This window comes from Staurois parvus, unplaced genomic scaffold (genome assembly GCF_062004578.1).
Source record: "Staurois parvus isolate SC_StPar_1 unplaced genomic scaffold, SC_StPar_1.0 ptg000048l, whole genome shotgun sequence".
Classification (NCBI taxonomy): Eukaryota; Metazoa; Chordata; class Amphibia; order Anura; family Ranidae; genus Staurois; species Staurois parvus.
The window spans coordinates 880,145-906,895 of record NW_028317844.1 but is presented as its reverse complement, the minus strand read 5'-3'; the positions used below and the strand labels follow the sequence as shown (position 1 = coordinate 906,895).

At 41.6% G+C, this 26,751-nt stretch overlaps 1 protein-coding gene across 4 annotated transcripts in view; it reads right to left on the bottom strand.

The window, feature by feature from the left end:
• The window catches only part of FYN (FYN proto-oncogene, Src family tyrosine kinase), a 259,186-nt gene that overhangs the window by 220,351 nt on the left and 12,084 nt on the right, over positions 1–26,751 (bottom strand). The gene's annotated exons all lie outside the window — the stretch shown is intronic.

Sequence of the window (26,751 nt, the reverse complement as noted above, 5' to 3'; positions counted from 1 at the left end):
TTGGCTTTAGGACTGAAAACAGGAACATTTTTTGTAAGACATGATAAAGCTTCATTGCTGTGGGGGACATCTATCAATTCTGCTACCAGCCAGTGCAAAATAAGAGCTTCGAGATTATGAGAAAGATTTTCTAAATGATCATTTTTAGATTCAAAAGTTCCCTCCTCTGTGGACCACTGCTGTGATCAGTGGTTTTGCCCTGATCCTCTTCTTCTCAGGTCAGATGCTCCTGGCTCCTCCCCCTTGATCAGTGCCCCCAATAGCAAGCTCGCTTCCAAGCTCCACTCTATGCATCCATAGACCTGTCGCTCTGTCCCGCCCCCGCTGTCTCCTCATTGGCTCACTGGCTGTGGTTGACAGCAGTGGGAGCCAATGGCTGTAGCTGTGGCAGGTGCAGCACAAAGAAGGTTTTTTTTACCTTTATACATAGAATGTAAGAAGGTGAAAAACCATCAGCCTTTACAACCACTTTAATTATTATTATACAGGATTTATACATTCACCAGACACTTTATTAGGTACACCTGTTCAATTGCTTAGTAACACAAACTGCTAATCAGCCAATCACATGGCAGCAACTCAATGCATTTAGGCATGTAGACATGGTGAAGACAACTTGCTGAAGTTCAAACCGAGCATCAGAATGGGGAAGAAAGGTTGTTGGTACCAGATGGGCTGGTCTGAGTATTTCAAAAACTGCTGATCTTCTGGGGTTTTCGCGCACAACCATCTCTAGGGTTCACAGAAACTGGTCCGAAAAAGAGAAAACATCCAGTGAGCAGCAGTTGTGTGGACAAAAATGCTTATTTGATGTCAGAGGACAAAGGAGAATTGGCAAACTGATTTGAGATGATAGAAAGGCAACAGTAACTCAAATAACCACTCAAATAACCACTCATTGCAACCAAGATATGCAGAATACAATCTCTGAATGCACAACACGTCAAACCTTGAAGCAGATGGGCTACAGCAGCAGAAGACTACACTGGGTAGCAAGGTGTACCTAATAAAGTGGCCGGTGAGTGTATAGCGCCAACAGTTTGCACAGTGCTTCAGAAAATAAAGGGAGACGGTACAGATACAATACAAATTAATGAAAGAGGGCAAGGAGGGCCCTGCTTGTGAGAGCTAACAATCTAAATTTTCTTGTGTTTTAAAGCGGAACCCATTGATTTAAGAATTTCAAAAAACAGTTATCTTCCTAGCATACCAAACCATTACATGGCAGGTGTCATAAGTGATTACATGAGCAAGGTTATCAGTCTGGGGAAAGAAAAACTGTGGCTCAGCCGCTTATTTCTACAGCCTAACTTGCTAGAAAGTTACAATTTTGAAGTCTGATCACTACGAGTCTGATTTCCCCCCTCCTTGCAACAGTCTGATGACATAATCTCTGGCTGGGCAGGCAGTAGACTGGAGCTAATGGAATTCTTTCAATAATACAGTCACTTTTTTGGAAAATATATTACTAATGTATATTGTGGATATGTCGAACGTTAGGGATCTATTTATGTATACTTTTAGGTTACTGAGTGGTCCACTTGCTGTTGACATACAGGCAGCATTAGAGGAGATCCCCAATGCTGGTGGCTTTACAAATACCATAAATTCATTTCATGTTACTTAAAGCATAATTTTACTGATAACAAATGTGTCAAGATGAACTAAGTGCCAAATACTGGGTATCAAAAGGAACTCTGATCATCATATCTCACAGTCATCTAAAGCAGAGGTCTCCTATGGGCCAGATGCGGTCCTTTGCTGGCCTTTATCTGGATCTGTCTGGAACCGACACCAAGAATGAGACACTATTCCTCCCACTGATACCAATGATGGGCACTATTCCTCCCACCGATACCAATGATGGGGCACTATTCCTTTCATTAACACCAAGAATGAGACACTATTCCTCTAACCGACACCAAGAATGAGACACTATTCCTCCCACGGACAGAGACAATGAGACACTAATCCTCCCACTGATACCAATGATGGGGCACTATTCCTTCTATTGACACCAAGAATGAGACACTATTCCTCCCACTGACAGCGCCAATGAGACACTATTCCTCCCACTGATACCAATGATGGGGCACTATTCCTTCTATTGACACTAAGAATGAGACACTATTCCTCCAGCTGACACCAAGAATGAGACACTATTCCTCCCACTGACAGTGACAATGAGACACTATTCCTCCCACTGATACCAATGATGGGACACTATTCCTTCCATTAACACCAAGAATGAGACACTATTCCTCCCACTGACAGAGACAATGAGACACTATTCCTCCCACTGACAGAGACAATGAGACACTATTCCTCCCACTGATACCAATGATGGGGCACTATTCCTTCTATTGACACCAAGAATGAGACACTATTCCTCCAACCAACACCAAGAATGAGACACTATTCCTCCAACCAACAGCAAGAATGAGACACTATTCCTCCAACCAACAGCAAGAATGAGACACTATTCCTCCAACCAACATCAAGAATGAGACACTATTCCTCCAACCAACACAAAGAATGAGACACTATTCCTCCAACCAACAGCAAGAATGAGACACTATTCCTCCAACCAACACCAAGAATGAGATGCTATTCCTCCAACCAACACCCAGAATGAGACACTATTCCTCCAACCAACACCAAGAATGAGATGCTATTCCTCCAACCAACACCAAGAATGAGACACTATTCCTCCCACTGACAGCGACAATGAGACACTATTCTTCCCACTGCCACCAACAATCAGGCAGTATTCCTTCCAATGACACCTACAATGTGGTACTGATATCAATGAATGCCTGGCAATTCTTCTGGCAGTTGTGGCTGCAATCTTTTTTTGGTCTACCTGTCCTTGGGTTGGTATCAAGAGATCCCTGAACTTTCCACTTCTTAATAGGTGATTTAACAGTACTGATTGGTATATTTAAGGCTTTGGACATCTTTTTATGTCCTTTTCCATCTTTATAAAGTTCCATTACCTTGTTAAGCAGGACTTTTGCCAGTTCTTTTCTGATCCCCATGGCTCAGTATCTAGCCTAGTCAGTTCTTCCACATAAGAGCTAACAAACTCATTGACTATTTATACACTGACACTAACTGCAATTTAAAAAGCCACAGATGTGGGACATTAACCTCTAAGTGGCATTTTAACCCGTGTGTGTCACCTTGTGTGTCTGTACAAAGGCCAAACATTCCAGGGTATGTAAACTTTTGATCAAGGCCATTTGGGTGATTTCTGTTATCATTATGATTTAAAAAGGAGCCAAATAACTATTTGATAATAAATGGCTTCATCCTTCAATAAAAGAGCATTTTTTGGCATGATCAGTCATATTTTCAATTTCACAATTTCTGCCAGGGTATGCAAACTTTTGAGCACAACTGTATTTACTAATGCTAGAAGCATAAGGATTCAAAATAGTCAATGTTGATTGAGAGAATGAAGATCTGCTTTAATGAATAGTCAACCCTTGCAGTGCTGGGGAGGGAGTCACACTGCAAGGGTACTTTTCATAAAAATCCAAAAAAAGGTTTCACATGTAAAACAAAAAAGGATTTTTGCTAGCACAACTTGCTGAGGTTATCATAGCTTCTACCCATTTAGTAAAAGAATCACATGATATGTTTTATATAATTATTTATATAATATTATGCCAGCTTTATAAAGTACTTACTGCCATGCATTTATTATTTATTTAAAGTATTCTTTTAAGTTTTGGTACCACATATAACTTGGTAATGGGCAGTCTTTCATTTTAAAAGCTTACTCCATAATTTCATAATTCTCCCCCTGGTAACCTCAGAATAGTCATTTTTAGCAATCAAAGGCTACAGGTCGACCTAGAATTATCTGCCTGGTTTCTGTAGGCATAAGACCATTGTGCAACTTTTCAGGTCCATGCATTGAACAAAGGATCATAATTATTTTTGCAGAACTTCATTTCATTTGTGTTTGACGTTTACTGAAGTAAATTACCACGAGCGTGGAAAAAAAATGAACATTATCTTCTACCCCCCCAGTGTTAGATGTGACCATCCAGACAGGAATTTTAAAACTTGCCATGAAATATGTCAGGGCCTTTTATCACATAATTGTTCATTTTAAATGTGTGCAATTACATTACTCAAGCTGCTTAGGTCTCAGGGGCTTGTGTATATAGTATATAAAAGTTACTTGACATACTGAGTAATTGATCCAAGATACTGGTGAGAAGGAAAGTCTGATCAGGAAACCTGAAACGAAAATGTATGAGGGCCGCCAATGCTCACCTCTCCTGAAAATACAACTTCGGGCTGCCATGCTGAACTAGAAGCTTCATCACTGTCTAGGTCACTAAATCAAAAGAAGAATTCTGCTCAGCAGTTCTGTTGTTACTCTGACATTCCGAATCATGTTTTTTCCAGCTCGGTGTCTAAATTTTTAGCCTAGGTTCACACTGTTGCGGTGCGGAATTCATATCGGTTTCTGTGCAATTTCCGCACCGCATCATAATCGCACCTCGTTCATACGAATTGCTGCGGGTGTGTATTATAAGTTAACGACACCCTGAAATCAGTTTGCAAAACGCGGTGCGATGTGCAGAATCGGATTGCACCATGCTATCCGATTCTGGCGCAAACAAAAAAAAAAGGGTCCTGCGCTTTTTTGGTATGGGTGCGGTAAGATTTGAGCCATACAAAATGAATGGCTCAAATTGCAGCGCACAGAAAGCGCATGTGATTTGCACAGGAATTTCAATGCAGTTCCTGTGTGAATCACATGCAATGTACCGCACCACACATATGTGAACCCAGGCTCATTGTCAAAGCTTAATTGTACAAGCTAAAGTTAGAAGCTGATTGGCTGTCATACACAGCTGCACCAGATTTCACACTCTACAGTTTTAGTAAATCAACCCCATTATGTGCCACACATCAGTGTGAACCCGGGCTTAAAGTCAGAGATAGACAGGCAATTAGCAATCTCAGAAGGTCCACCGTGCAGACAAAAAAAGGTCCTGCGCTTTTTTAGTGTGGGTGCAGTGCGATTGAGCCATACAAAATGTATGGCTGAAATTGCAGCGCACAGAAATCGCATGTGATTTGCACAGGAATGCGGTGCGGTTCCTGTGCAAATCACATGCGATGTGCCGCACCGCATCAGTGTGAACCAGGGCTTAAAGCCAGAGATAGGCAGGCAATTAGCAATCTCAGAAGGTCTACAGTGCAGACATAAAAAACGGTCCTGTGTTTTTTTAGTGTGGGTGCAGTGCAATTTGAGCCATACAAAATATATGGCTCAAATTGCAGCGCACAGAAATCGCATGTGATTTGCACAGGAATGCAGTGCGGTTCCTGTGCTAATCACATGCGATGTGCCGCACCGCATCAGTGTGAACCAGGGCTTAAAGCCAGAGATAGACAGGCAATTAACAATGTCAGAAGGTCCACAATGGCAGCAATGATTGACAACTCCATACATATGACACATTACACCACATGATGGAGATTAACTGATGAAACTTTTCATTAAAATATGAAACTTTTATTCAAACCAATAACTAAAAGTTGTTGCCTTTTTGGGCCAGTCTTAGCCTCCCTAGCGGTCTGATTATTATTACCTTTTTTTGCATGGAAATATGTCGTTTTTTTATTGTAGGCCTGTAATTCTTAGGAATAACTCACTGAAATCTGTCCGAACAAGAGTCTAGTAAACATCCCAGGTATGTTAAACTTTGAAACATGAAATCATAAATTATAATTTAATAAATAATCATAAAAAATAATAATAAATTTAATTCAATAATATAATCAAACCAAAAACACTGAAAGTTGAAATAAAGCGCCAAGTTCGTACATCACTGATCTTATTCGCAAAATAGTTTTCAGTGTTTGATGACGAATTTCCCCACAAATCATTATCACTCAATCCTGCAAGTGGTTCTGATTTACTATCGCTGTTCTCTAGCTGATCTAAAACCGCTTTTGACCTAAAGGGACGCTTTTTGGACGCCATGGATGTTTCTCAGTTTTCAGGCAGAAAGAACAGTAAAAATGTAAGCAGGGCACAGGACAAAGCACTCGGGACAAAATGTATGTGAAATGGTTTGATACAGTAATGTTATACTGTGTGATTTTAGTGAAGTGAGTGAATGTCACTTTTTAAAATTTTTAAATTTCCCGCCGGTTACGTCCCCGAACATCCCGATGTCGCAGGGAACGGAACCCGGAAGACAGATGCCGGCATCGGCCGGAGGAAATGGCTGGGGACGCTGCAGGGGGGACATTGCGGGAGCGCAGGACAAGGTAAGTGTTCGAGGGATCCCGGAGCAACTCTGCATGGTATTCCCGAGTGTAGCTCTGGGTTACCACTTGTGGTGCTGAAACTTTACTCCGAGCTACACTTGGGAATACTGCCAGGGAGGTTAAATGGAAGCACCCATTTACTGTCTCTTGGGATCTGTTCACACCATTTTTTTGCGTTAATGCACAGGTTACCACAATGCCCATTAAGTGCTATGGTGCAGTTCAGTGCCATTTATTATGACTGACAACCCAGTGCTTGTTCTGACGGACGTGCACAATGTTTTGGCAGCACACTGCACTGCATTGCACTGCAATGCATGTCTGTGCGAGGGTATTTGGTGTGTCATTTAGATTGAACTGCACCACAGCACACCCAACGTACGTTACTGTGAATTACCACAAAAACATGAATAGAACAGGCCCTTAGATTTGAATAGTTTATAAAACCTGCATTTACCCAAAGAACTCCCAGTGGGACTATAATGCAGCAATAGGATCATACATATATTAAGAGACATTTTGTTAAAAAAGATTTTTATCAACTTTATTACATACACATTTCCAATGTAATATTAAATACATGATTTCTAAAAAGAATATTGCTCTGACAGTATTCTTACAAGAGAACTCTTAATACAAGAATATGAAACCACACAGAAAAGAAAGAAAAAAACCCCAACACGTTTCGATCATTCCACATTCTAGATCTTCCTCAAGAGGCATGAGAGACAAAGGACTTTAAAACATATGTCAGAGCAAAAGAGAGGATGACTTCCAAGATGAGGGGCTGGACACCATGTTCCGGCGGTGTGCATCATCCAAGAGGGCAAGTGTGGTCAGATGTAAGTCACCAGGACTGACAGAGGGGCACCAGAACATCCCCCCAATGGGACGTGTCTTGAGCAGGCCAATGTATGGAACAAATAGAATTTCACTTGGTAATGGATGTAACAACTCAAGGAAATAAAGTGGTAAATTTGAGATATTACGGGCAGCACAGTGGCTAAATGGTTAGCACATCCGCTTGGCAGTACTAGAGGTTGTTGGATCAAATCCGAGCCACAGCACCTCCTGCCTGGAGTTTGCATGTTCTCCCTGTGCCTGCGTGGGTTTTCTCCAGGTACTCTGGTTTCCTCCCATACTCCAAAGACATGCTGGTAGGTTAATTGTCTCCTGTCTAACTTGGCCCTAATATATGTATGTATGAATGTGAGTTAGGGACCTTAGATTGTATACCCCTTGAGGGTTAGGGACTGATATGAATGTACAATATATATGTAAAGCGCTGCGTAAATTGACGGCGCTATATAATAACTGAAATAAATAAAAATAAATAAATATTCATTTCTCCAAGGAATGGAAGTATGTCAAATCCCATGGAACAAAGACCAAAGTGGCATGTAAGACAAATCATCAGAGTGAAGCACAAACAGCCAGTGAGTCTCAAGGCGAAAGACTAAAACCTGCATTCGTTTTTTTATATGCATACCAGACACAAACATTATTGCAAACTGATATAGTTATTATATAAAATGTATTACACCCTATTACATCCTAAAACACAAGGGAACCATTTACTTTGTCTAGTGTTGCTTTTTTGCCTTACAGCATCATTAGCAGTATACACAGTATAACAGAGCAAGGGAAACCATATCACTTTGGGGGTGATTTACTAAGGCTCTATGCACACTAGCATTTTTTTAACCCCTTCCCCCCAACGCCTCCAGGCCCTTTAAGAGTTTCAGAAGAGAGGAGGCGGGACGGACGGGGCGGGGTTTAGGGATCATATGACTGCCGTCACATGATCGGGAAAGGTCCCAATCGAAAGAGCAGACAGGACTTTTCCGTGATTCCTGGACATGTGTGCTGGGAGCGCGCAGGGTGCGCGCTCTCAGCACATATGTTTTTTGTTAATTGCACGCAAATGTGGGGCCGCTCAGCGTCTAGGCCCAGACACCAGGAGGACACACATTTGTGTGCGGCCGGCGTGTAGAGGTTAAGCTCCTAGAAACTGCTATCAGCAATTTTTTTTTCTGCTCCTAGAGGCTAAATAGTGTTATCCCAGGTGTCCATGCACACTATTTTAGGCTAGTAGCATTTTTCAAACTTTGTTTTTGTAGAGTTTTTGGTAGGGGTGCACCGAAATTCCGGTGGCCAAAACATTTCGGCCAAAAACACCCCTTTCGGCTGTCATAGAGATAAGTGAAGGAAAGATGGCCGCCTGACATCTCTATGCCCTTGGAGGACTGGAGCAATGTCCCTTCCAGTTTCGGCCATTTTTTTTTAAAGCACTAGATCGGGTGTCGGCAACCCGCGGCTCCAGAGCCGCATGCGGCTCTTTTTCACCTTTGCTGCGGCTCCGGAGCACACTGCCCACCAGGTGACAGGCAATAGGGTTGCCGTAGCTCAGTGGTCGGCAAGCCGCGGCTCTTTTAACCTCCCTGGTGGTTTTCCCGAGTGTAGCTCGTGGTAGAATTTCTATACCACGAGCTACACTCAGGCTTACCATGCGGCGCTGCTCTGGGGGTCCCTGCAGCACTTACCTTGTCCTTCGTTCCCGCGATGTGTCCCCTGCAGTGTCCCCGGCCATCTCCTCCGGCCGATGCCGGCATCCGGCTTCTGTGTTCCGGTCCCCGTGATGTCGGGACGTACGGGCGCCGCCGGCGGCGGGAAATTTAAAAAATTTAAAAAAATGTCTTTTTTTTTTTTTTCAATTTTCAATAGTAAAACATTGCTGTTTCATCCCATTTCACATACATATTGTCCCTAGTGCTTTGTCCTGTGCCCTGCCTGCATTTTGTCTGTTCTTTCTGCCTGGAAACTTCTGGCGTCCAAAAAGCGTCCCTTTAGGTCAAAAGCGGTTTTAGACCGGCTAGAGAACAGCGATAGTAAATCAGAACCACTTGCAGAATTGAGTGATAATGATTTGTGGGGAAATTTTCCTAAAAATTACAGCCTACAATAAAAAACTATTTCCATGCGAAAAAATGGTACCGCTTTCAGCACAAAAAATCGGAAGGAATCATACCGCCAGGGAGGTTAATGCAGCTCTTCTGTGTGCCGGGCGCCCGCTCCCCTCCCTCCTTTCGGGCGGCCGCCCCAAAAGTCAGGACTCTGCAGCTAGCCTAGCAATGGGCAAACTACGGCCCGGCGGACCTTATAATCCAGCCCGCGGAGCGTGGCAAACATTGGCTGTCAGGATGTAGGCGGGGCAGCGTGACGAACTCCTCTCCTCTCACAGTCCGCCCTGAAGACCAGAACTGCGCGGGAACACGGCGAGAGGAACGCGCGGAGTACAGGTAAGTGAATTGACACAATATGGGAATGAATTACTATAGGGGGGATGAATTACTATAGGGGGGATGAATTACTATGGGGGATGAATTACTATATGGGGGATGTATTTTCAGTTTTAAAAATGTGGCTCTCAAAATAAATTTTAATCGTGGTTTTGGCGAGATTTGGCTCAGTTGAAAAAAAAGGTTGCCCACCACTGCACTAGATCAATGCTTCACATTGCAGAGGACAGATGTGAGGTCTTATTGACCTCATATCTCTCAATAAAGACGACCTGTCACTAATTATTTCTATCACAAGGGATGCATGCATTTCTTGTGATAAGAATAAAAGTGATTACAATTTTTTTAAAAGGAACAATGTAAAAAAATAAAAAAAATTATTTTTTTTTTTTTTAAAGTTTAAAGTGCCCCCCCCCCATCCCCCCGTGTTTGCACATAGTGGGGAACGCATGTGTAGGCCACACCCATATATGTAAATGGTGTTAAAGCGAGACATGTTGAGTATCTATTTACTCGCTGTAACATCCTCTTACATATTTTACAAAACAATTGGGGTATATATTGTTTTTTTTTTTTAATCAAAGTGTATTTTTTCCAAAAAATATATATTCAGTTTTAAAAACTGCGCATTTCGGTTCGGTTTTCGGCCAATTGCATTTTGAATTTTTGGTTTTGGTACCAGAATTTTCATTTGGGTGCACCACTAGTTTTTGGGAGTGTATTTTTGGCAGAAACAAAACGCTAAACGCTCCTAAACACAACTAAAACACTCCTAACAGCTTTTTTCTAGCTTTCTTTCCCTACATGTACTGTAAAACCACTAGTAAAATGCTAACACTCCTAAACGCTTCTAAATGCTACTAAAAAACGCTATTACAAGTGGTTTTTTATCCAGCGTTTTTTGAGCCTATAAAAAACACTAGTGTGCATGGAGCCTCAAACTGCATAGTACAAAATCTGGTGCAGTTCTTCATATAAACCAATTAGCTTCCAGGTTTTAGCCCTGGTTCACACTGATGTGGTGCGGAATTCGCAGCATTTTTAGTGTGAATTCCGAACCGCATCAGAGTCACACCCCGTTCATGTGAACCACTGCGGGTGTGTATGTAAAGGTAACAACACACCAAAAGCAGTCCACAAAACGCGGTGCTATGTGCAGAATCAGATTGCTTTGATGTGAATACCCATGCGATCCGATTCTAGTGCAAACTCAAAAAAGGGTCCTGCATGGTTTTGGTGCGGGTGCGAATAGAGCCATACAAAATGTATGGCTCTGATCGCACCGCACACAAATCGCATGTAATTTGCACAGGACTGCGGTGCGGCTCCTGTGTGACTCGCATGCGATATACCGCACCGCACATATGTGAACCCAAGCTCAATGTCAAACCTTAATTGAACAAGCTGAAGTTCGAAGCTGATTGGCTGCCATGTACAGCTGCACCAGATTTCACACTCTACAGTTTTACTAAATCAACCCCATTATGTTTCTATGGTCACAGACAACCAGAGTTCCTTTTTGTAACCATTCTTTCATTCGACTGGATGATCTTTTAGGACAATGATGTCTTCATTTACTGAAAACCAACATTTTTTTCTGAAGTTGCAAGAAAATCTAAATTAAAACACTCTTCCTATTCAAACTGAACAATGCAAAGAAAATATGCAATCAAAGAAATATGGCTCTTATTGCAGAAAACTGAAGAATTACGATTTATAAAAGACACATGCAGCTCTGTATTTACAAATACATCATTAAGGAAGAATTCCAGGCATGGAATATTTTTACATAATTACAGTTTTCCAGCTTGGACCTCCTGTTTTCACTATGAATCAGGCCGGCTGCTCAGCAAAGGACCCAAAAGCAAGCGGAAATCCCTGGAATAGCTGTGCTTTCTTCAACGATTTCCAGCTACCGGAGGCATTGGCCAGGTACGGTATATATATTGGTTCAAGCTGGAGCAATGTAAATACAAAAATATACCATGCCTGGAATTCATCTTTAAATATATATATTTTTAAAGTGACTGTAAAGTTATATTTTTTTTTAACCACTTGCCTACCAGGCACTTATACCCCCTTCCTTACCAGGCCAATTTTCAGCTTTCAGCGCTGCCGCACTTTGATTAACAATTGCGCGGTCATGCAACATTGTACCCATATGAAATTTTGATCATTTTTTCCTCACAAATAGAGATTTCTTTTGGTGGTATTTAATCGCCACTGGGCGCTTTACTTTTTGCGCTATAAATTAAAAAATGCAAACATTTGAAAAAAAAAAAAAAAGTTTCTTTGTTTCTATTATAAAATTTTTCAAACAGGTATTTTTTCTCCTTCACTGATGTGCGTTGATGAGGCAGCACTGTTGGGCACTGATAAGCGGCACTGATGGGCACTGATAGGCAGCACTAAAGGGCACTGATAGGCAGTACTAATGAGGTGGCACGGATAGGCGGCACTGATAGGCGGCACTGATAGGCAGCACTAATGAGGTGTCACGGATAGGCGGCACTAATATGCAGCACTGATAGGCGGCACTGATAGGTGACACTGATGATGGGTACTGATAGATGGCACTGACTGGCATCACTGCTGGGCACTGACTGGCGGCACTGACTGGCACAACCCCTGGGCACTGACTGGCAGCACTGCTGGGCTGCACTGGTGGGTGGCACTGGTGGGCAGCACTGGTGGGTGGGCACAGGTGGGTGGCACTGGTGGGCACAGGTGGGTGGCACTGGTGGGCACAGGTGGGTGGGCACAGGTGGGTGGCACTGCTGGGCACAGGTAGGAGGCACTTCTGGGCACAGGTGGGTGCACTGTTGGGCACAGGTGGGTGCACTGCTGGGCACAGGTGGGCGGAGCTAGTGGGCGCACTGCTGGGCACAGGTGGGCGGAACTTGTGGGTGGCACTGCTGGGCACCGATCATCAGGGCACTGATCATCAGTGGCCCTGATGATCGGTGCCGATCCTTTCTCTGACAACTGCCGGTTCTCGGCAGTACTTTCCTCACGATCTGACAGCGTGACGAAAGTGCAGCCGAGAACCGGCACTTGCATTTCCCTGTGATCAGCGTGTCATTGGACACCGCTGATCACGTGGTAAAAGGCCGGTATGATCGGCCTTTTACCACATCTCGTGATCAGCTGTGTCCGTAGGACACAGCGATCACGGAGATCGCCGGGTGCGCGCCCCCTGGGGCGCGCAGGAGAGCGCGTTCTGGGGGGGGCGTCATATGACGTCCACCCAGAACTGGCCGGCCGCAGTGAAGCCGTCATTCGGTTATCTGCGGTCGGCAACTAGTTAAATAACAGACATATACTTACCTGTTCCATGCAATAGCTTTGCACAGAGCAGCCCCGAGTCTCCTCTTCTGGGGTACCCAAAGGCTCGTGTGCTTCTCTTCTCTGTCTGCCCCATCACAAAAAGCAGACATGCAGGCTTGATCCCAAGCCAGGCTGTGTGCATCTATTGACACACAGAGAGCAACTCAGCCCCACCCTCCCAGCTCTCTCCTCACAGGATTCGATTGACAGCAGCAGGAGTCAATGGCTCCCACTGATGCATCCATGTCCTTTGAGAAAAGACAGCATCATCACTGCTCCTATGCACAGTGCCGGATCAATATCGGGCTCAGGTAAGTATTTGGGGAAGGGGGGGAATTGGGAGAGCAGTCAAAGCATTAATGGTAAAATAAATCTTCATCCTTTACAGCCTCTTTCATCACTTCCCACAGGAGGTATACATACATGCAGCCTCTTGGCGTGTGGGCTTTAATATAGAGAGGCTACATATATTATTATATTATTATTATTATACAGTATTTATATAGCGCCAACAGTTTGCTCAGCGCTGTACATTATAATGGGAGACAGTACACAAGACTGTACAGTAACAATACGATTCAATACACGAGGGGTTCGAGGACGCATATATGCACTCTATGTAGACATTTTCTTGTGCTAAGAGTGTGCTCCCTGCATGCTCTCAGTACAGTGAACGGCAAGTACCGGAAAGCTCCCGATGTATACTACCGATAAATGCCTACCCGCCATAAAGCTATTTAAATCTCACAAGTGAAAGGACAATCATTTGGCAGGTAAGACAGCTCCCATATAAGTATTTCATTGGCTTATTTAGATGCTTGTCCAGAGTTTGGCTTTAAGAAACTTTATACAAAGATCATTGTAAGAATTATATTCTCACTTTAAGGTCTTGGTCATATCAGAACGCGCTGCAGGAAACTGGTGTTCTGTAGGCGTTTCCCGCACCGTGCTCGAAACACGCTGGGCGTGTGATATACTACAGGTATCAACCAATATAGTCAAATAACACCCCAAACGCAGATCACAAACGCAGGTGTGTTTGCCTACACCGGATCGCATAGTACCATGCAATCTGGTGCATTTTTGAAACGTAATGTAAACAACACTTTTGGTGTGATCTAGTGCAATATTAGCCCTTTCAAATAAATGGGCCTAAAAAATTGCACCGCACTGAATCGCACAGTTTCTATATTCCTGTGAGATTCAGGTGTGAAGGAGCCCTTAGAAATATTCTTCATAAGGCGTTTTATCTGCAGTTTTTTTTATATTGTACCATAAGCCTGGAATGGTCTATGAATCATAATGACTATCAGCAGCAGTGAGCAGCAACCAATCACTGTTAATAAAAGTAGGGATGCACCAAAACTCTGGTGGCCAAAATGTTTTGGCCGAAAACACCCCTTTTGGCCGTCGGTCGAAAAGAAAAAAAGCACCAATACAAGTGTCGAAAAAAACCCGCCCCTCGCCGCCACCGCTCGGTAGTTCTCAGCCTTACCTGAGAAACCATCGATCCCAGAACTGAAGACTGGAGCGATGTCACTTACCATTACGGCCATTTTTTTTTTTTAAGCACTAGATCAATGCTTTTTTTGACCCAATGGTATACATTGCAGAGGAGAGATGTGGGGTCTTATTGACCCCATATCTCACCATAAAGAGGATCTGTCACTAATTATTTCTATCAAAAGGGATGCATGCATTTCTTGTGATAAGAATAAAAGTGATTAAAGTTTTTTTAAAGGGACAATGCAAAATAACCCCCCAAAACATTTAATAAATAATAAAAAAAAGTTTAAAGTGCCCCCGTCCCCTCATGCTCGCACATAGTGGTGAATGCATATGTAGGTCATGCCCACATATGTAAACGGTGTTCAAACCACACACGAGTTATCGCCACGAACGTCAGAGCAACAGCAATAATTCTCACACTAGACCTCCTCTGTAACTTTACACTGCTAACCTGTAGAAATTTTTAAAGCATCACCCATGGAGATTTTTAAGTACCGCAGTTTCACACCATTGCACAAGCGTGCGCAGTTTTAAAGCATGACATGTTGAGTATCTATTTACTAGCCGTAACATCTACTTTCATATTTTACAAAAAAATTAGGGGTATAATTTTTTTTTCATCAAAGTATATTTTTTCCAAAAAATATATATTCATTTTTAAAAACTGCACATTTCGGTTTTGGTTTTCGGCCAAGTGCATTTTGAATTTTGGTTTTCGGTTTCGGCGCCAGAATTTTCATTTCGGGGGACCACTAAATGAAAGCAAACTATAGGTTCAAGTTAAAATGCATGTGTTATGTGTTATAGCAATCGGTATTTCCAGCCATGTTACATTTTTAGGTCTCATTGGTTCCCATTGCTGAAAATAATAGCTGTTAAGGCAAATAATAATAGTTATTATATTGAGCTTAATGTGACCTAATTGTCAGCTCATTATAACAAAATAGTACTGGTAGTTCACATTTCCCATTACAATTTGGAGACAAGTTGCTGGCTTCCTCTGAGATTAAATATTTTTAGTAAAGAATGTTGTATGGATTTATTTGCTGGTTAATTGAAGAAATTAAGCCTTAGCAGTGCATTAGACATACTAGCAGTTTCCTAATTGTTTCAGATGGGACCATCTGTAAGTAAAGGCTTACTATCTAAATACCATTTCAGCCCATTTACTTTTTTGAAGAATTTAGGACTCCCATTATTTTGTACTTCCTGAAGATCTTGATGGAAATCTTTAAAGCAAACCTTTTATTCGAAACTGCATTAACAGTCTTCCTAGGATAGATAAAAATAGACAAAAAAAATGAAATTCTGTCATTTTCTGATGAAAATGGGGCTCTAAACTCTCTCCAGTACTGATAATGGGTTTAAAAGCCTAGGCATTTTGTCTAAAGCCGGCCATACACTTGTAAATTTTCCTAGGAATGTTTGGATGAAACATTTTGTCAGTACATACAATAATGCCTTCAGGGACTTAACAAATGTTGTTTGAAATTACTTCAAAATTTAGTTAGCTTTTAACAGTTTTTTGGATTGAATGCAATTTCCCAAATGAAAGTCACATACACTTAGAAGTTAATTCGAGAAAAATTCTCCATCCTGCTCCTTTGAGTTTTTTATCACTATTATCAAAAACAAAATCCAATTTGACCCCACTAAAGGTTAGAAAATGAGCTTTCCAAAAAAAACTACATTTTCAAACAGATTTCTACTAGTGCACGGCTAGGTTTAGAATCTCTTAGGGTAGGAAGATCAAAGTTCAGTCCAGCTGAGCCTCAATTTCAGCTGATGTCATCTGACCAGAGGTCTAACTTGGACCATCACTGGAGGGAATCAAAAGTAGCATTGTTCCTAGGGAAGGTAAGTAGTTTAGAACTTCTGCTACCTTTTATTTATCTGTTTGGTTACACTTTATATAGTCAATCCTTCCAAACCTAGATAATGGTTAAATAGAAAGGTCCACCTGCTCCTCAGGGACTCTAGCAGTATGTTCTCTTCTCTCTCAAGTTCGTAGTTTTGCTTAGCTGCTGCATCAAATACCAGAGGTCCTAATGTTTTCTTTGTCAATAAATTGACACAAAGGAGTGTACTCCAAATATACAGCAAGAGTCCTCTTGCATGTACATGACAGAAGAATGCCGATGAGAAAATCTTGGTTGTGGTAATCCTAAAATATAGGATGTGGGTGATTGAGTGTCCACTTATTTGTCTTGGGTGGACTGATCTTTAAACCCTTGATGCCGAGGCAACACAAATATGCGGCCTCACAGAACTGGGCTTTTTTTTCCATAAGGGCCACATATTTGCGCACCTGTCTTTGTGCTGAGAATGCGCTGCACTGCGCACTCCCAGCACAAAGACCGGGTGTCACTGAGAGCCCTGGGTCCCGTTCTAATGATTGGAACCCGAGACTCACGATTTCGGGTCACATGATCGCTGTGATAGCCTCTGATTGGCTATCACAGTGATCAGTCACTGTACAGTCTGGCCCTCTTGTTTTTTCTCTCCCTCTATGAATGGAGGAGAGGGATACATTGTATCTCTCCTGGCATGGGGGGGGTAAATGTTTGTAAAAATAAATAAATAAATATTAAAAAATAAAAGAAAAAACCTAGATCAAGGTTTGATCTAGTGCAGTGCCAGGGTAAGTGTTTGGGTTAAAGTCAGGATCAAATGTCTAGGTCAAAAGGTCAGGGTCAAAGGTCAGGATTTTTAAAAAAGATTGGTATTAGTGTCAGTTAACAAAAAACAAAATGCACACTATTGTTTCTGAGCTATACTACGGGTACAAACAACAAATAACATACACATATAAGGTATTGCTGCGATCGTCAAGAGCTGGAGAATTTATTTTGGGCTGTTCTTTGATGGTAGGTTATGGTAGTAACAAGAAACACACAGCTAAATTTAAAAAATAGTTTTTTTTACTATTTTGGGCCAGTTTTCCTTTGATAATAAAATAAAATCAGGAGATATCCATTACCATTTACCACCAAATGAAAGCCCAATTTGTCCTGAAAAAAACAAGGTATAATTCACCTATATATAACAAGGTATAATTCACAAAGCAGTTGTGATGATATCGACGGTTTTACTAACACATGTCAACGTTGCAAAATTGAGCTTAGGCATTAAGATTTGTTTTACCCTTAGGCTTGAAGGGGTGAAACTAGAGAAACCTACCTTTTTAAAACTGGGAATTCAATAGATACGGGTTCTTTTCCAAGGTGGATGCCCACCTAATGTTCCTGCTTTGTTATGGCTGTCATTGCAGACAAGATTACCTCCATTAACCATAAAGTTTTACATATGTGCACATACTGGAACCTCCTTTCACCATGGAGATGCATGAAGGACATACTGGAACCTCCTTTCACCATGGAGGTGTTTGAAGGACATACTGGAATCTCCTTTCACCATGGAGGTGTTTGAAGGACATACTGGAACCTCCTTTCACCATGGAGGTGTATGAAGGACATACTGGAACCTCCTTTCACCATGGAGGTGTATGAAGGACATACTGGAACCTCCTTTCACCATGGAGGTGTATGAAGGACATACTGGAAACTCCTTTCATCATGGAGGTGTATGAAGGACATAATGGAACCTCCTTTCATCATGGAGGTAAATGAAGGACATACTGTAACCTCCTTTCATCATGGAGGTGTATGAAGGGCACACTGGAACCTCCTTTCATCATGGAGGTGTATGAAGGACATGCTGGAACCTCCTTTCATCATGGAGGTGTATGAAGGACATACTGGAACCTCCTTTCTTCATGGAGGTGTATGAAGGACATACTGGAACCTCCTTTCACCATGGAGGTGTATGTTGACAGTGTCTGCTGACAGCTGTCAAAGTGCGCAGATCTACTGTAAGTAGGCCTCAGGCTAGGTTCACATATGTGCAGGTGGTGCTGCTGCGGATCCACACAAAAATCCATGCACCACCCGCAAAGAGGAATGCAGACCCATGGGCGGGTGCAATTAAAAATTGCAACTGCACTGGGAACCGAGGTTCCCATGTGGGCTGCGTTTTCCAAAGAAGTGCAGGGACTTCTTCCCTGTGTGTCCCGGGGCACAGACCGCAGGAACGCGGATAAGTGAACCAGGGGTCAAGCATGTTAACAGAGTGTAATGTCTTTGGGTATAAACCCTAAGGGACCTGTTTGTGTTCATCAAAAACATTAGCAAAGTGGTGTTATCCGCACTGCCCAATCTGATTCTTTCTTTTATGTCCCTAGAAAACACCTGATTGGTCACTACGGACAACATTTCCACTTTTGTTGCTGTAATGCCCATTCTTTTTAATAGCCCCTAAGTGCATTCTCATTCACTGTCTCATAACAAAATCCAGCAATCAGTATTTAAATGAAATTATAGTGTTGCATGAATTTGTTCTCCTGCCTTTGATATGAGACCTGTAGCCTGGAACTGTGGTAGATGGTGTAGATCTGTGACATGCACATACATACAAATGTGACAGAGGGGAGGATGTGGGTAGGTCTGCATTTAATAGCTGAAAAAGTGCAATCCACAAGTGAATTTCTGCACAGTGTAGACATTCTTATTTCTCATCTTCATACATCAAATAGACTGATCTGGAAAGCTGTGCAGCACTACTACTACTGAGTACTACTACATAAATCTATAAACATAATGTCACCATTAGGCTCATCTCAGATAGGCAACTCAACTACTAGCCATCCTGCCACTGACAATTTGTTAAATCTTCCAGATGCAGAAAAGGCTGCTTGTCTGTCCCTATGAAATGGCACCCTATGTAGATGAGGCAGTGAACTGTCACTCCCAACTCTAGTGGTCAACATTCAGCAGTGTTTGGGCCCGTAACAGAGTGACATCTCCCTGCATCTGGCTACAGAGGGAGTGATTCCATGGGGTCAGACAATCTATTTAGCTATCCTCTAACAGAAGAATTGCCCATCTGACATCTGTCTTCAATTTCTTAAAATAATTTTCATATTAGCCCAGAGCTCGACAAATTTGTTTTGAAAACAGGAGCCAGCTAAAAAAAGTTAGTAGCCAGTTTTTTTTTAGCGTAGCGTGGGTTGTCAGCACCAGGGAATTACCACACGACAATCATGGCAAAACCGCACCACGTTTTAGGTGCCTTTGAAAATAATGGCACCTGAACCTACGTTTTATGATCACAGTAATTCTGCTGCGATCTTAAAACACCCAGGGGTGAATGGAGCCGCCCTGGTTCACAGCCAGTGAGCCAATGAGAAGAGAGATGGGGCGGGACCAAGCCGCAGCTGCATGTGTGAACGGACACAAGGAGCAACGGGTGCCCCAAAAGCAAGCTGCTTGCTGTGGGGGCACCCAACAGGAGGGAGAGGCCAGGAAGGGGAGGCCAGAAGTGCCAGCGGGGGACCCGAGAAGAGGAGGATCCGGGCAGCAAAACCAGTGCACACAGCAGGTAAGTTTAGACATGTTTGTTTTTTGTTCTAAAAAAAATGAGCCTCTAGAATCACTTTAACTGCTTCCGCGCCGCCCTATAACAGAAATACTGCTACAGGGCGGCATGGGTGCGCAAAATCACGTACATATACAAGATTTTGCAGTTCCAGGCCCTGCCCGCGCTGCCATTCGCAGCCTCGACTGTCAATCACCGGGTCCCGGCCAGTGATTCCCCACTGGCATCCGGCGATCTCCGGGGATTTCCGACGGGGGAGAGACCTGTATGTAAACAATACAGACCTCTCCCCTGTCAGCTCCGGCATACTGCATGTATGGCTCTGCATAGCAGAGCCAAACAAAGCAGTGTGGTTAAAGTGAAACACACAGACAGCCCCCATAGTAAAACACCAAACAGTTAACCCTCTGATCACCCCGCATGTTAACCTCTTCCTGCCCAGTGTCATTAGTATTTATTAGCCATTAGCTTTTTATTAGCACTGATCACTGTAGTGGTACCACTGGGAATTTCAGTGACTCCAAGTCAGTCCCCCCCCCCCCGTGTCAGAATGCCCAGCGCAGTCCCGCTATAACTTACTTATCGCTGCTATTACTAGTAAAAAAAAATTAAAAATGTAAAAAAAATTCCAGTATATATACCGTTTGTAAACTCTAAAACTGTCACGTAAACCAATTCATTTAGGTACTCAGGCTTCCATTGTTGACCTTCATTTGAATATGCTAGCTGGTTGACTGCTTTTGGCATCCGTATTCTCTGATTCGCTGACCTGGAACAAACATAGTTTGTTAAGTTAATTCAGAACTCCTGAGTTTAATGTTTGTACCAAGCAGATGATTTAGAAAGTACTGAAGCCACAGGATCAACATGGCAGACAGAGTTTTGAAAAGGATGGATCACCAGTGGGAGCCTGCAGTTAAACTCTCTATAGCAGTCTGAAGCAGCATACTAGAAATGAGTGAATCCTTACAAATTCATTCCTGTCTGTGATCTACAGTATTAATAAAGCTTCGAGCTAGTTAGAATTCTCGGTGGTTACAACCCTAGTATAGAGCCATTGTAGGATACGGCAAGAGTGAGCATGTCTTTTAGGAAAAAAAGATGTTTCTCTGTTAGAATATGGCAACACTTGGCAAATCTGGATTCATCCAATTCATTTCACTGATCCCTGGCCAGATCATTTGGTCACACTTCTTTGCATTGCAGTTGTGTGGATCATCCTGTACGTTTATGTTTTCCAAACGTTTGCTGTATATAGTAGTCAGTCTGTAAAGTTGCCTGTTGATGATCAGCTCTTGCAATAATGTGTTTTTTTTCTACAGTGTATGTAATTACTTGCTTCATTGCAGCATTACTTAGCGTATTTCCTTTCTTTCTGTGTCACAGCTGACATGCATGATCCGTCCTCTGGATTTAATGCATGGTAATGAGATGCCATTTATGATGTAATGGACTGTGACCTTGATTGAAATAATTATTATATCCACCCAGAAGGTGAATGTGGAAAACGCAGATCATAAGAGTGCCCACCTTATAAAGTGACTTGTGATAATTCCGAAAATGAAATATTAAAACTAGGCTCCCTATCCCTAGTAATACATGCTATATGAAATAATAAGCTTAAAGTGTTACTAAACCCAGGACCCTGCATTCACTATATCTGGTCTCCCACAGTACTCAACATAACATAGAAATGCAATTATTTTAGTAAATATAAACTGCTAAATACCTTTTCTCATCAGCAGTTAGAGCAGTCTTGTGGCTTCTATCAGAGTCCAGCTGCGCACTGGTTAAAGCTTGTAGAAGGAGTTTTCATTCTCCTCTGACTGTCTTATGAGGCTGCATAACCCCTGACTCTCTGTCTGGACAGCACTGATTGATCCTGCGCCAATCAAATCCACCCTTCCAAAAAAAACAATTCTCTAGCAATATACACTAAACTGAGCATGTGCAGAGTGACTCCTAGAGCTTTGTAAATATCAGCAGATGGATTGGGGACAGTAGAAGAAGGGGAGGATCTGAGAAGACAGAATCAAACAGCCTTTTTACACAATGCAGAGGATTAACCCCTTAGGTTCCACAGAGAGTATAACAAGCATGCTGTACTGCATTTACAGACTGATTTTACTGTTGTGGGTTTAGAAACACTTTAAATACTGTACATGTAAATGAACTGGTATACTTTACTGATCCTGTGCCAATCATATCCACCCTTCCAAAAAAACAATATACACTAAACTGAGCATGTGCAGAGTGACTCCTAGAGCTTTGTAAATATCAGCAGATGGACTGGGGACAGTAGAAGAAGGGGAGGATCAGAGAAGTCAGGATCAAACAGCCTTTTTACACAATGCAGAGGATTACCCCCTTAGGTTCCACAGTAAGTATAACAAGCATGCTTTTCTGCATATACAGACTGATTTTACTGTTGTGGGTTTAGAAACACTTTAAATACTGTACATGTAAGTGAACTTTATACTTTACAAAGGCTTACTACACACTCTGAAAAATAATGAATTATCAGCCTTTTCCTCACTGATAATGCTCCCCTTCACTTCTTTATGATGCTGTCCTCATCAGGCACCCTCCTGGAACCCACCTTCTGAAGATTATATTTTAAAAAATATATATTTTTAAAAATATATTTTTTTAAATATATTCTTCAGATTTTTTTTAACATATAAAAAAGGAATTTTAACATATATTTTTACATATATTTGTAAATGCATTCCAAAAAGGTAGATTTTTATTTTTAAAGGCATCCAGTATATTTGAAATGTATTTTTAAAAATATTTTGCAAATATTTTGTAATAAAAATGCATTTCAACATACAGTATATATATATATATATATATATATATATATATATATTTACTGAAATATATTTTGAAATATATTGAATATGGCCAAAATTGTAGTATTTCAAATATATATCAATATATTTGGGAAGAATATTTTTAAAGTATATTTCAAATATATTTTTCTTCCACATGGGACACAATGCATACTAGCACATTATGCCTTCACCTTGCAGGCAGAGGGTTTTTTTTTTACTACACAGTTTACTACCGCTTTAAGCTGGACATACAGACGTTTATTCAAAAAAGCTTGAGAGTGCAAAGGCAGGTTCACTTCTCAAACCAATCGGCTTCTAACCTCAGCTTATTCTATTAAAGCAGTGTTTCTTAACTCCAGTCCTCATGGACCCCCAACAGGTCATGTTTTCAGGATTTCCCTCAGATGAAACAGCTGTGGTAATTACTAAGGCAGTGAAACTGATCAAATCACCTGTGCAAAATAATGGAAATCCTGAAAACATGACCTGTTGGAGGTCCATGAGGACTGGAGTTGAGAAACACTGTGTTAAAGTGAGGTTCACCTTGGGGGAATATGTTACATGTTGCACCTGTTTTTAGGGTGGAACATGTAACATGTTCCCATAGCCGCAGCCACGCCCGCCACTGCCCCTTCCTCTGACAGACAATAAGGGGAGTAGAGCCATAACACTAACACAGCACACAGTAAAACAGCACACAGTTAACCCTTTGATCGCCCCACATGTTAACCCTTTTCTGCCCAGTGCCATTAGTACAGTGTTAGTGCTTTTTATTAGCATTGATCACTGTATTGGTGTCACTGGGGATGTCAGTGACAAAAAGTCAGTTCCCCCCAGTGTCAGTCCCGCTATAAGTCACTGATCACCGCCATTACTAGTAAAAAAAAAAAATCCCAGTATATATACCAACATTTGTAAACACTATATCTTTCACATAAACCAATTAATTCACATGTATTGGGATTTTTTTTTTTCGCAAAGACATGTAACAGAATACATTTTGGCCTAAATTTATGACGAAATTTGATTTTTTTACTGGACATGTTTAATAGCAGAGATTCAAAAATATTGTTTTTTTCTCAAAATTGTCAGTGTTTTTTTAATAGCGCAAAAAATAAAAAACGCACAGGTGATCAAATACCACCTTTTTTCGTGGGGAAAAAAGGACATAAATTTAATTTGGGTACAGCATTGCATGATCGGGCAATTGTCAGTTAAAGTAACGCAGTGCCGTAATGTAATAAATGGCCTGGTCAGGAAGGGGGGTAAATCCTCAAGAGGGCAAGTGGTTAAAGTCCGTCGGTTTATCTGTGTCAGAGCGCCAACCACCACTCATTTTATTTGTCAATGCCAAATACTCTGTCAATATTAGGATTCCCATGACAATCAGTTCATCAGGGCTGTGTTTGAGTGTATCGGTGGCAAGGATCATGCCATTGTAAATCAGAACCAATACCCGTCTACTACAATCTATCTGTTCTAATACTGATCAGTCAGCCCTCATGCACACGGACATATTGATAACGCTGGTAACATTAGCTGTGTAAAGTCACGTTAAAAACGTGAGTTTTTCACCTTTTTTTAACGTTTTTGCATTCAGATTTAGCAGCGTTTTGCTGTGAGTAGCGGCCGTTTCCTGCGTTTTACCGCGTTTGCATTTTTTAGAGGTTTTTTACGGCCCAATTGTTTTTGGTCAATAAAAGTCCAAAAACGCCGGTTTGTGGCGTTTTACCGTGTTGCAGCGTTTTTACAGCTAAAAAACTCCTCTAGAAACCTACTAGTTCTGGGTTTTTTTCCAGCCAAAAAACGCCCCTGCCAAAAAATGTTGATTACAGTCTATGTGTGCATGGACACATAGGATAACATGCTGGGGGGATTATTAGCTGTAGAAAAAAATGTCAAAAGCCAAACACAGCCACTGTAAAAATGTCCAGTGTGCATGAGGACTCAGACTGTCAGTGATTCTCAGTTTGTAAATGTCTCTGAATGTCTGTGCCAGTCATTTGGTCCATACCCCTGGCTGTCATTGGCAGCCAGTTTATCAATTTCATTGAACCTATCAGTCATTCGCTGTCCATAAATGTCTATATCAATTTTAATCAGCCTATTCATCAATGTCTATTACTCCATAGTTCAATTCTAATCACATTTTTCAACAGTGCCAACCAGTCTGCCAATATTTTAGCTTCCTTTATCTTTGCCAATCTTTGCCACAGTCAATACTAGTCTTTCCATCAATAACTAATCATATATGGAGTTAGGAAGGAATTAATTCCCCCCATTCAGATATAATATTCTGCAATGTCCTACTGTTTTTTTCTTTGCAGAAAGACTAAAATTAAGACTCCATGTACACTGCAGCTGATAAACTGATGTTTAGGAGCTTTTCTTTGTTTTTTTCAGCAGCCCCTGAACTCTCCCTAATGTTTTCCTATGTGTCCATGTACACATAGTCGTTTACAGGCAGTTGAGTTTACAGTCGTTTTTTTTTTTTAAACGTACCAAACTTGCCTTCAGGAGTAGATTTTATCAGTGTTTCAATTGCCAAATGCTTGTAAACGCGGCTAACTGCGCTTATAAGCGTTTGCGTTTGGAAATTTTTTTTAATTCTTCCATTTCCAGATGCTGTCCAGAGCCTTTTTTCATCATGAAAAATGCATGCAAAGCGTTTTCTCAGTACTCAAATGGACCTGGTACACCATACTTTGAGGTTTCGCATGAAAGAAAATTAGACACTGCTGCAATAATTTCTGTACAGAAATAAGCTGGAAGACGACCAAACACCACAAAAAAAAAAGACAGGTAATCTCAACAAATACTGCTCTCTCTGCTTCTGCTCTCTCTAGTTCTCTCAAGTGTCTGAAATAGTTTATTTATTACTGTTTTTCAGTGCATTCTGGGCATTTTGGAAAGTCTCCTGGGGTTATCTTTAAAAAACGCTTTTAAAAGCAAACGCTCATAAACGCGGTATGCAAACGCGGCTAATATAAATATACAAGCGAGCGCTAATATATATGAATCCTAAACAGAGCAGCTAGCAAAAGGAAAAAAACTCTAAATCCTTAAAAATTCCATATAAAAAATTGCAGCGCTAAATACTAACAAATGTCAATATTGGTGATAAAGTGCAACAGCGCTAACATGGAGCGCAATAGAAAATGATCAGTGCATCGTCCTAAATGGACGAAAAAGTTAGTGACATAAACGCACAATATAAACATACATAGTCCATATAAATTCTTCCAGAAATATGTGCTTATTTCATCCAATGCGTGCAGATGATACGTGGCTCCTCCACATACTCAATAAAATATGGTGCTCGTGACTCCTTGTGGTATAGGCAAAAGAGGTGTGCTTGCACTCACCAGACGGACAACCAGTTTGTGCATGTAAAGGTATTCCTGTAGGTCATCTGGACATCGATGGGGATATGGTACTTCTCAGGTACTCGATACACCCTTAACCGGACTTCAGACCTTTCCACAGGACCCTCACAGTAAAGGGGACAAACCCTTGGTATGGAAACCACAGCCACTTAATGACACTAAATCTCCACCTTGAGCAACTTCATAGGTAGAACAGACTGCTCAACGCGGCTAAACAGACATTTTTTAACCTTCGTTTTCCAGCAGTCAGTTTCCATCGTTCAGAAGTGTCCCGTGTACATGGAGCCTTTTAAGTAGGCCTCAGGCGGCCCCAGACATTGGTGAGTTAGTCATAAGGACTGGGGCTCAACATCTAGTGCACCCCAAAGCTGCCTTGCACGTTATTGTGCTTTGTTATTACACACAGGTTGCACAGTGTTTAAACTGCACTTCCTTGTATTGCTAAGCAAATAGATTTGTTTTTAAAATAACATATTTGTTATTTTCTTTGTAAAAATGTTTTGCATATTACCCAGTGCACTACTGACCAAACGAAGATGAAAAAAAAATGGAAAATGCGGGGAAAGATTATTTATGCCCGTGCTATGTAGCTATTCTTCACTGCTGACTTCATATTTGTTAAATATGAATTCCAGCACATACCTTGTGTTTAATATT